General features: G+C 32.9%; 1 pseudogene across 1 annotated transcript; it reads right to left on the bottom strand.

Annotated features, from left to right (window-relative positions):
* Window positions 1–7,550: 7,550 nt before the first annotated feature.
* Window positions 7,551–8,545, bottom strand: LOC103257901 (annotated as a pseudogene). Its single transcript, XR_504148.1, has one exon. The product of XR_504148.1 is annotated as a peptidyl-prolyl cis-trans isomerase FKBP3 pseudogene (transcript).
* Window positions 8,546–11,626: the final 3,081 nt, after the last annotated feature.

Here is an 11,626-nt window from a genome sequence, read left to right on the forward strand (position 1 = left end):
CTCAGGCAATCCACTCACCTCAGCCTCCCAAGGCGTGGGATTACAGGCTGAGCCACCAAGCCCGGCTTGCTCTGAGTTTTTAAAACTATGCTTTATAAACTGTTTATGTGCTGTATTTAGATTTATTACATTTAAAGTAATTACTGGTATATTGACAATTATATTTGCCACTTTATTACATATTTTTCAGAGAGGGGATTCCCTGTTTGTTGTTATTCCTCTATTTTTCTTTTCTTGCTTTCTGTATACTATCTTTTAAATATTCCATTAGGCTTTATTTGTATATTTTTAAATACACTATATTTATATCTTATTAGTGATTGCTCTAGGAATTCCATTGTAAATATGTAACTTATCACAGTTTAGTGATATAACAATTTTATAAGTTTCAGCAAATATTGAAACAATTCCATTTAAATCCCTTTACTGTCCCCATTTGTTAAGTATAATTGCCTCAAGTATTTTCTCAATATACATTAAAAACTACAAAAGTTCTTATACTTTTTTGCATCAATAATTAAATATGATTTATAAAACTCTTAGAAGAAAAGTAGTTTATTACATTTACCCTTATTTCTATCCATTCAATGTTTTTTCTATACATAATTCAGGGACTTCCATGACTTCTGTTACCATTTTTTTTTGCGGTGAGAGGGGAGAGATTTTTTTGCTGGTCTTTAAAAATAAGTCTTCTAATGAAAAACTCTCTTACATTTCCTTGGACTAATAATGCATTTGTTTCTCTTTCATTTCAGGAAAATACTTTAATTAGATGTAGAATTGACTTTGGCTATTCTTTGAGTACTTGAAAAGTGTACCACTTTATGCTGGTCTCTGTGGTTTCAGATGAGAAATTCACTGTCATTCAAATTGTTTTTCTCACAAATATGTCATGATTTTCTCCAGAGGATTTTAATATTGTTTTGTCTTTAAGTTTTAGAAGTATGATTATGATTTGGCATATATTCTTTGGATTTATCCTACTTGACTTTTGCTCACTTTTATGAATATTTAGGTTTATTTTCGTCTTTTTCCAATTTTGGGGAACTAAGTCAATATTTCTTGGAATACTTTTTTAGTCCCACATTCTTTTTTCTCTTCTTCTGGACGTTAACCTACGAATATTAAATATTTTATTGCTGCTCCATGGGTGAATGAGTTTCTACTTTCTTTATTCTGTTTTCTCACTGTTGTTCAGACTGGGTACATTTTATTAGTTTGCCAAATTCATTGATTTTTAACTTTTGTCATCTTCATTTTACTACTGAGCTTATCCAGGAAACTTTATTATTTCAATTATATTTTTCAGTTCAATAATTTTCATTTTGTTCCTTTTCGTCTCATATGTCTCTGTTTAGGTGTTCTATTTTTGTCATTTATTTTAAAGGAATTCATTTTTACTTACTGAAGCAATTTTAGAGTGGCTGCTTTAGAATCTTTGTCCAATAGATCCAACATCTGACCTCAGTATTGATGTCAGTTAATTATTTTTTCTCATTGAAGTTATGATTTTCCTGATTCTTGACATGACTGGTGGTTTTTTACTATAGTCTAGACATTTTGTATGCTATTTTAGGAGACTCTTGATCCTATTTAAATTTTCTGTTTTAATAAGTAATTACCTTGCTTAGGTTGAGCATGTAATTTCTGAGCTACAGTTGTACACGGTAGTCCAAAGACAATTTAGTTTTTTGAGTTCTTAATAATGTTTTCTTCTGTTTGTTTGTTTTTTGGTGGGGCAGCTCTGACTAAGAACCTGCTGGATCTACCCCTAGTACTGCCCACAGAAGCAGAAGGTGCTTTTTAAAGCCACCCAGTTATTAATAGATATGAGGTAGGGAGATGCTGTATTAGAGGGAGAGAGTATTTCTTGTGATTTATTCTATGGCCACTGAGTGCTGGTGGGTTTTTCACTCTATCACTGTAGTACCGCAGGAGGAGAGAAGTGTCTACTTGGATCATATACTGTTTCTGGGTGCAGGGTAAAGAGTCCCAAGACCTGAATGTCTCTGGTTCTGAGTAGTGAATTTAGATTACCTTTTGGCCCTGGATGGAGGACATAGAGACACTTTATACAAGTTGTGCTGCTTCTGTACCCTTATTGGGTAACTGGTGCCAGTAAATGTGTGGTAAAGTGTGAATCAGCTAACTGAGGTGGGTTCCAACTATTTCTGTTGATGAGGGCAGATTGAGTTTGCTACTGCCACTGGATATGCGTCTTCTTACTGAGTCTCTTCTGGGCTTTTCCTTTGCAAGTCTTTTGGACAGAGGCAGCAGGACTAGTTATTGTTGTTATTGATTTTCTAGACCTCTTGATAATTCTGAGTTGCAGGTCTTTCTGTTGCCCAGTGTCAACTACAAGGAAGATAAAAAGAAAACTCAGGGAATTCACCAAGAAGTTGAGATGCTAATATGTCATTCTTCAAGTCCTTCAAGTCTACCTCTTGTTAAATGTTTGTTTAGTAGTTTACAGAATATTTATTTGTATATTGAGTAGGGGGCCAGGGAAAGTGAGGTTTCACTATCTTACCCCAGAATTGAAATTTCTTGCTCACGTTTTAACATCAAATAAGTAAACATATCTTGCCAAATTCATTTTCAAATTATTATTCTCATATTCAGAGTATTTAAATTTGCATTCTGGATAAACCTCATCTACTGTTTTTTCAACATACCACTGTCAATGAAAATATCACCATATGTTTAAAAATCTCTGTTGAGCTAGCTTTTCTGTCAAATGCTATTTAAAATCTGGTTGGCATACAAAACCCTTTGCAGTGATCTTTTATCCTTTATCTATTTTTATACCTCTTAATGTTTGTTATTCATCACTAACACCACTTGTGTATACTACAAATGACTGCACAGACTTGTGTATTCTACAAATAGATTATTTTATTCACCTTCCTTTAACCACACCCTATACAAATTTTTCTCCAGGAGTTTGCTCAAGTTGTTTTCATCATTTCTTAAATTGTTTCATAAAGCTTATGTAGTTTTATATGTAGTTAAAAGAAACACAAAGTTTCTTGGCAGAGTATTCTAAGTAGAGTAAATACCAGTGGTTCTTTAAAAGTCAGAGACACAATCGAATACCTCTGCAGCTCTTTCTTTTCCTATCTCATTTTTCACTTTCAAATATCACAGAACAGTATATATTTCAGTTGGATTCTTTTACAAATCTATTGTCTTGCCTAATTTCAGACTGTTGGTTTCTTCAATTCAGTAACCCATCAAATTAAGCACTGTAGTGACAATTTTGACATCCAAGTAACACTTTTATTTTGACCAAATATAAGATAATTTAGCAATGAATTCATTTGATTAACTACCACAGAAGTTTGAACACCAACTAATTATTCTTTTTATTTGATTACTAATACAGTTTTACATGTTAGTGTGGTAATTTATTTCATTTCCTCTCAGCCTTGATGTCAATAGACTTATACTTGAAAAGTCATATTGCATGCATTTAGTTCTTACAAATCCATTACATACTTAAAATTATTAAGCCATTCACGTTTTTATAATTTAAACAATACTAAATATTTTTTGGTAAGCACATTTAAATGGACACTCATAAGAATTTTTATCTTGGTTCCTTAAATGTTGATTTAATATTATAGTTAGGCATGTCCCTATGAAAATATCTCCCTTTTCTCAGTTTCATTGAAAAAAAAGAATTTTATCAATTCATTGAATTTTGTGTTGCTAGCTAAAGTAGATTTATTTTGTAAAAAAAAAAATGTGTTTAATGCAGTTTAACCCAAGGTGCACATAACAACACAATGTCAAGAAGATTATCTTATGATTGTATACTATATTATTGCAACTGGGGGACATTATATTAAGTGAATTAAGTCAAACACAGAAAGACAAATATCATATGGTCTCACTTACACGTAGAATCTCAAAAAACCAAACTCATAGGAATAGAGAGTAGAATTCTGGTGATCAAGGACTGGGGTAAGGGTTTTATATGTTTTATTATATTTTGATTTTACTATCTATTGTTCATAAGATACATAATTCAGTTAGACATGCGGAATAAATTCAGGAGTCTCATTGTATAACATGGTGACTGGTTAATAACAATGTATTGTATACTTGAAAATTGCTAAGAGATTTAAATGTAAATGTTGCCACCATAAAGAAATGATGATGGTATGTGAAAGAATTCCGGCGCCAGTAATGACTCCACACCCGGACAGGACCAAGAGATTTATTAAAGGGACTGTTACAGGGAGGATCTGTAATGGAGGAAAAAAAAAGAGAGAGAGTTGCAGGGAGTGGGCTGTATTTATTAGCCTGACAGGGGCTGGAAGGGGCCGTGCTATGTTTCTATTGGAGGAACTGCATGGGAGTAGGGTGGGGCTGATGCCGTGTTATAGTCCTATTGGATGCATAACAAAGCTGGCTAAGGATTGGAGGCTTGTAGGTTTGAACTTCGCTTTTATTTGTCAATTAAAAAAATAAGTTATAATGAAAAATTAAACTGAAATGAAATGTACATCCAATATTCAAGATTGATATGAAAAACATATAATTTATCCATAAGTTTTGTATTATGACACTAAAATAATAGTATTTTATACATATTGGGCAAACTAAAATACATTAGTAAAATAAATTATTATAATCTGTGACACACGTGACAAAGAACATCTAGTCAGCTAAGCAATTAAATTATAATAAGAAAAATAAAAGTGAAGAAAAAAGGAAGGAAATATGAATGGAAGGAAAGAAATAAGAAAAAGTTGTATATTTTAATATGCCTAATAGTCTCTAAACAAAATTATAGCTTTCATAGTAGGATTGATGAAGATCTGTCTACAAATTTGCATGTTAAGTTACTGCTCTTGCTAAGTGCATCAGTCAAGATAAGCATAGAAATTTAATTAAGAAGGTTTTCATCAATATCACTTTCTTTTTTATTTTTTGAGTTGGAGTCTCACTCTGTCGCCCAGACTGGAGTGCAGTAGCCGCTCCCGGCCACCGCAGCCTCGACCTGCTGGGCTCCGGCGATCCTTCCGCCTCAGCCTTCCAAGTAGCCGGAATTACAGGCATGCGCTATCACGCCAGGCTGATTTTTTGATTTATTGTAGAGTTGAGGTCTTGCTGCCCAGGCGGGTCTCGAACCCGCGGGCTCAGGCAATCCACTAACCTCAGCTTCCCAGAGGTGCGGGATTACAGGCTGAGCCACCGAGCCCGGCTATCAATATCACTTTCAAAAATAGAAAATAAATTTTAAAAGTGGTTGATGTGCTGTCCTAGCTTGCATAGAATGGTTGCATCACTCGTATCTTTGATTTTAAACAACTTAAATTTTCATTCCTTATACACTAACATTCTTAGATCATCATTTATGTTCTAAATTCAAACTTGCCCATATTTAATGACTGATATTTCTAATAACTGCCTACAAACCAGTATTAGTAGATGTTTCCTTATTCTCATGTGGTGTTTAAGAAACTTCTTTAAGGTGTCTTAAACAACAGATTGCACATAAAAAAGGTATAAATTTTCTTTAGATAATAAAGACTGTTAGGAAGACCTTAGTCACCTGCTAGTTAGTAAACAAACAAGTCATAAGAAAAACTTCAGATTAAACATAGAGTATGACTCTGGGTACAGAATACAGAGAAAAATTTCGGCTGAGAGGGGCTAACTCAATAAACACCTGGTTTCACAGGTTATCTGAAGAAGACAACTGATTCATCTGGACAACAATATAATTTCTCTGACAGTCCCTAATTTTAAACATAATTCAATTTTTAAGATTATGTAGATGTTGACATGCAAAATAGAACAGGGAAGTATTTTACAAAACATGCTTTTTTCCTTAGAGCTAAATAACAAACACAACAAAATTTTTTTTACTCACTTTCAGACATTTAAGGGAAGACCCTTAAAAACCCAGAATTTATTTATAAAAAGTGTGTATTTATTCTAACATATTTAAACCTTAGTCACCTTAAAAGTACTCTCCATCTGATGCAAATATTGAGACACATTTTCCACTGCTCAGAACAGATTTTGAACTTGTTAATGTTTATGACTTTTAGTGTTTCTGCTATTTTTTTCTTTAACTTCTTCCACATTGACAAAAGGTTTCCCTTTGTTTTTTTTTTTTTTTTTTACTCCAGGGAAATAAAAATTAGGGCAGGTGGGGCACAGGGATCCCACCATTTTTCTCAAAAATGCTGAACACTCAACATAGCTTGGTGTGGTCAGGTGCCTGGTCATGGTGGAAGAACCAGTCACTTGTTTGCCACTATTTGGAATGTTTCTTCCACAAACAGTGACAAAACATCCTCAAAAATTCCAGATATAAACTTTGGTTGACAGTTTGATACAGAAGAACAAATTCTGAGTGTTCAAGGGGTCCACGCTCCAAAAGATAATTCCGGATTTGGGGGGGCTCCTTCTTATAGATTCAACATTCTTTTTCTCATAATTTCCTAAAATATCTTGAATTTTTTCTTTACTTTTACAATTTAAAAAGCAATCAAAAAGTATAAGTACAAGGAGTATCAATTTAAGTTTTTATTGTAACTATTCCATTTTAAAAAATGTTTTTGCAATTCATTATTTATTATTTCTTATCAGTAATAACAGTCCTATAAAAGTGTAACTCCTAACCATTATTAAAATCAATGAGGGCAAGATTCAAAAAGATATTCAAATAATTTGAAAAATAACATTGCTTTACAGTTATGCTGATTCTGCTAAAACTGTATATATGCGTTTTATATGTAAAATATGGCACTAATTGTTTCTTATATAATTTAACACTTAATTCTCACAAAGTGCTGTAAAATATGTGATGTAACCACTTTTAAGATATCTCAGGTTCAAAGATATTGAATACCTTTGACATGGTTATTAAGTACTCAAGCTGGGATTAAACCTCTGTCCATGTTCTTCTCCACTATAAATTAGTATATCAAGGAGCAAAATATATGATTGACTGGATGCCATGTTATGAAGGACAGCTTTCCAGAGAGTGACTATAAAAGAGGATTGACAAGAATGAAAATGTCTCAAGAGTTGGAGGTATTAAAAGTAACTGTGGAAACCATTTTTCCAGATAAACTGAAGCCTGTATTCATTTCCAAGAAATGAATGACCAAGAAGTCATTTTTTTTTTCATTTTGAAGTTTTCTTCTCAGTGTTGAACAATAAACTGAATTTTTCTACTTCAACTCTGAGGTTTTGCTAGTCCATAATTATTTGATGCAAAAGTCTTGATAATTCTGTGAAAAAATACAAACTATACCAATGAAATAAATATGATTTTTGTGTAATCTGCATAAATTAATGCACAGAGATTTGCATGATCTTCAGTTATGATTGAAATAGAAATAAAACAAAAGTTTGGCAATGGGTAACTTTGCTATAGTTTGTTATTTCATTACTTTTGCTCACTTGCTTATATTAAAAAGTGATTCTAACTATACAGTAAGAAGAACTAGGGGAGAATATATATATATATACCCCAAAAAATTGATACCTGTTTTATAATGTTAGTAGCACATGGCTTGCCATTCTTTTTTTTTTTTTTTACACTTTTATCAAACCTTTTATTTTACAACATGAGGTAAAAGGAAAAAGTTCTCTTTGACCAATATTTTACCCAGCTGTAGTAAAATATTTTAGACTTCAGGGCTTTGTAAGTGATTACACTTCTCAAATGTTGGGATCAAGTAAACAAGTTTTAACTTAACTCCTTGAATTTTCCAGTTGACTCTTCCCTTAACAATAGTAACAAGGCTTAATTAGTTATGTAAGTTTCTTCAAGGCCAAGTTTTATCATTGTTGCTGATGTCTTTAGAGTTAAGCACTATTGTTTCAATCAATATCTACTAATTCCACTTCAAAAATGAGTTTTGCATTTGGTGGAATTTTGGCATCAGGCTGTCCTTTCTTTCCATAAGCCCATTCTGGTTCAATCTCCAGTCGAGCCTTTTCTCCTTTACTCATGGTTAAGAGTGCTTCATCCCAGCCTCTGATAACTTTGCCTCCTCCAACCTTAAAACTTAAAGGCTTGGCGTTGTTCTTCTTCTTTGAACTCGTTTGAATATTAGTATCAAAACCAGTCCCATCCTGTAATGTTCCTGTATACCAGCAGTGAACAACCTCGCCCTTTTTGGGAAAGTTAGTTTTATCTCCCTTTTGGAGAACAGATTTTGTATATTTTGGTGGCCCCTCATCCAGAGTCTCTTCAGATTTGGTTTCTTTGGGTTTATCTTCACTAAGCTTCACATTTTTCACTTGCTCAGACACTTTACTTATGCTTTCGGTACCCTTGAAACGCTTAGTCTCAAAAAGATGGTTATATGCTGCAACCAAATGGTCCTTGTTAGCAGTCTTGGCCACATTTTTAATGTTTCCTAATAATTTATGTTCTGCAAGAAACGAATCTGAGCCGTGGTCCTGCAGAAACTTGATAATGTCCTTCTTGGGCAGCTGCTCGCTGCGCAGCTGCTCCACGGTCCACGCCCGCTGTGGCACGACCACCACCATCTTCCCCCGCCGCCTCGGCCTCACTCGGCTTGCCATTCTAAGGTTATATAATTTATTTTGTTCAGGTTGCTTTCTGATGAGACTCAGGGTGGTTAATGATAAAGGATTTAACCTTCTAGGCACATGTCAAATATCACGACATCATGGGTTTTTACAGGGTTAAATATGCAAACATACTCTAGTAGTGTAAACTTTGTTATTATGGGGGAAATTAGTGAGTCTCACTCATTGGTCTATAAACCATTGAATAGATGCTAAAATCAATAGACAAGAAGATTCTAGTGCAGGTGGAAAAGGATAATTTTGAGAATCACCATATGCTTTGAGAAATTCAACTAAAGTCCAAAAAAATCAAAAATCAATTTTTCTCTATTATTTTTAAAACATAGACTCATTACAAATGCTATAAAAATACTGAAAATATACTTGCTAATTCAGAAAAGTCTAAAGTTGATTCTTCACGGTGTTTATTTTTATACTTATAAACACAAGTCCTTGCCTTGACTATTTGTTGTATGTAATACTTTTTGTCACCTAATGTGCACTGAAAGGTGTAGTAACAAAGTCAATTTTTCTTCAGTAATTTGTGCATATGTGCATCTGTCTTAAACTACTCATATACCCATGAAATAGATAATTAAGTCAGAAAATTGTTTTAGGAGAGAAAAGATCATCAATCGGGTTGTTTGACTATTTAATATCTCCATGTAGGCCTTTTAAAATTATACATTTTCCAAAATTGATAACTATAATAACTTCTCCCAACTCATGGAATAATATAGAATTTAACTTGTAATACTAGAAAGTAGATAAATCTTTCTTCATCTATTATTATTTTTTATTATAAAAGGTCATTCTGTTCTTCATATTCTGAAAACTAATCTGCAGTAACTAGGACATATGTTATTAGACAGTAATGTATAATTAGAAATGTACAGTATACATAGTAAATATAGTATAGCATATAGTAAATATGAATGTTATAGTGACTTTTTCACATTCAAACAAACACATCTGTTCCCTACTCCATTCGGTGACCAATGGATTCATTCATTTGTAATGTTTGGAGTATAGTGTGTTATGCTGGAACTGACCTACCACCTTATCATCATTCATACTAGTTTCTACATAACTGTGTTAATTAACCTATCCATAGTGCTCTGCAGTCAGAAATTTTGTTAAACATAAGTTCCCATCTCCTCCTTTCCGTCATAGGTAAGAAAATCTAGGTTCTTCATACAAGTGTAATGGAAAGGCTTTTTATTTATACCAAAATTCTATGTGTAAGTATATTATTAATATCATTGTATTATAGTTTATGCAGATTATAATTCTCACAACATTATGAATTTTCTCTTCCCTTTTGGGTCCAAAGTTATATATTTTGGTTATTAAATCTAATACTTATAATATCACCGTATTTCCATCTATTCATGCCCATTCATATATTTGTAAGTTGACCTTTGTAATGTTACATTGCCTCCTTTCCATTACCATTGTTAGCGTTTCAGTGCAGACATCACTTTGAATCTATATGATTTAAATAATCTTATTTAAATATATACATCTTCTCTTTCTTACTAATCATTCTTCTTGTCACCAGTTCCTGAAATTATGCTCCTATACCCAGAATGACTCAAATATTCCTTTCCAATGACAAATTTAGCCAGTCCTTAGAAATTGTCTTATGTTCTGTGTTGAGAAGAATTTTAAGATTCTTCAGAGAACAAAAAAGATAAATATAAAAATATAACAATAGACAAAGAAAAACGGGAGACTAGATGTAAAAAGCACTTTGAAAAACCAATAACAAATATGAAGGTAAAAAATCATTTTACTGAGAAATCGATCATACTATTTTAAAATAATTTCCAAGTAATCCTTCATAGAACATAAGGGCCAATGTAGGATGTTTAAAAATATGTCTGTTTTATTTGTTTCAAGTGCATTATTCAAGAATCCCCAGATATAGTTACAATTTGTTCACTTAATAAATATGAAAGACACCCCCCCAAAACCCAGAAATTATCTTTTGGAGAGCTTTCAGTACAGACTTCCCTGCTAGGTAAGTGCTCTCAGCACCCGGCATCAGTGTACCCACTAGCATTGTTGTGAGAGGCTGTGTTCACCTTCAGTTAATTATAGTAATAATAATAATTATTATTATTATTATTTTGAGGTTCTTTCACCACATCTGTTCTTTTCATGATGGGTGATTTACAAGCTCACCTGACCACACTGCACTAAGTGTTCAGCAGTTTTTGACCAAAAATGTCATGGCTCCCATGCCCCACGTTCTTTATTCACCTGATCTCACCACGAGAGATTTTGTTTGTTTCCCCAGATGAAAAAAGTCTTCAAAGGGAAATGTTTTATTGATGTGGAAGAGGTGAAGCAACCTCCAAATCACTGGCTAGTTTGGTGGAGGTAAATTTCTGAGTCAAAATGGAGCAAAAAATATAAACTTCAACTGTGATAGCAGCCTCCAAGTCACACACACACATTTAATGGTAAAGGATAAAAAATATATATAGCTAAGGGAGGTTAAGCACAACTTTTGACAGAAATATCACACAGTTGTCTCTATTTTAAAAGATAAAAATAATTTGAGTATCAACACTGCATGCCATAAGGGAGGTTGACTTTGCAGAATAAGTTTAGCCAAGTCATGAAACAAATAAATAAATACCCAATCAAACAACATAACTCCTAGGGTATCCTAGAGAGAATCAGTATCCAGAGTTGCTGCAATATATTATCTAAAATGAGCACAACTTATGAGACAGAGAACATAAGAATAAACAGTTTTTGGTGCCTTTTCTGTTACTTCCATCATTTTTGTTGCCTCTGCATTTATTTCTCTTCATAATTTTTTTTTCTTGCCTATATCTGACATTTTTCTGATTCTCTGATGTCTAACAATTTTTGTCTAGATCTTGGACACTGTGTATTTTACTTTTGTTAAATTCTGGATTTTGTTGTATTCCTTGTAATTATAAGTATTTACTTTTAGGCAATTAAGTAACGTGTAGATTTGTTTGATATAATTACATTAAGATCTTTTAAAGGCTTTTGTAGAGTGTTCTTTATTATAGGATTA

Source organism: Carlito syrichta, unplaced genomic scaffold (genome assembly GCF_000164805.1).
Source record: "Carlito syrichta isolate Samal-C Ts95f unplaced genomic scaffold, Tarsius_syrichta-2.0.1 Scaffold12255, whole genome shotgun sequence".
NCBI classification, from domain to species: domain Eukaryota; kingdom Metazoa; phylum Chordata; class Mammalia; order Primates; family Tarsiidae; genus Carlito; species Carlito syrichta.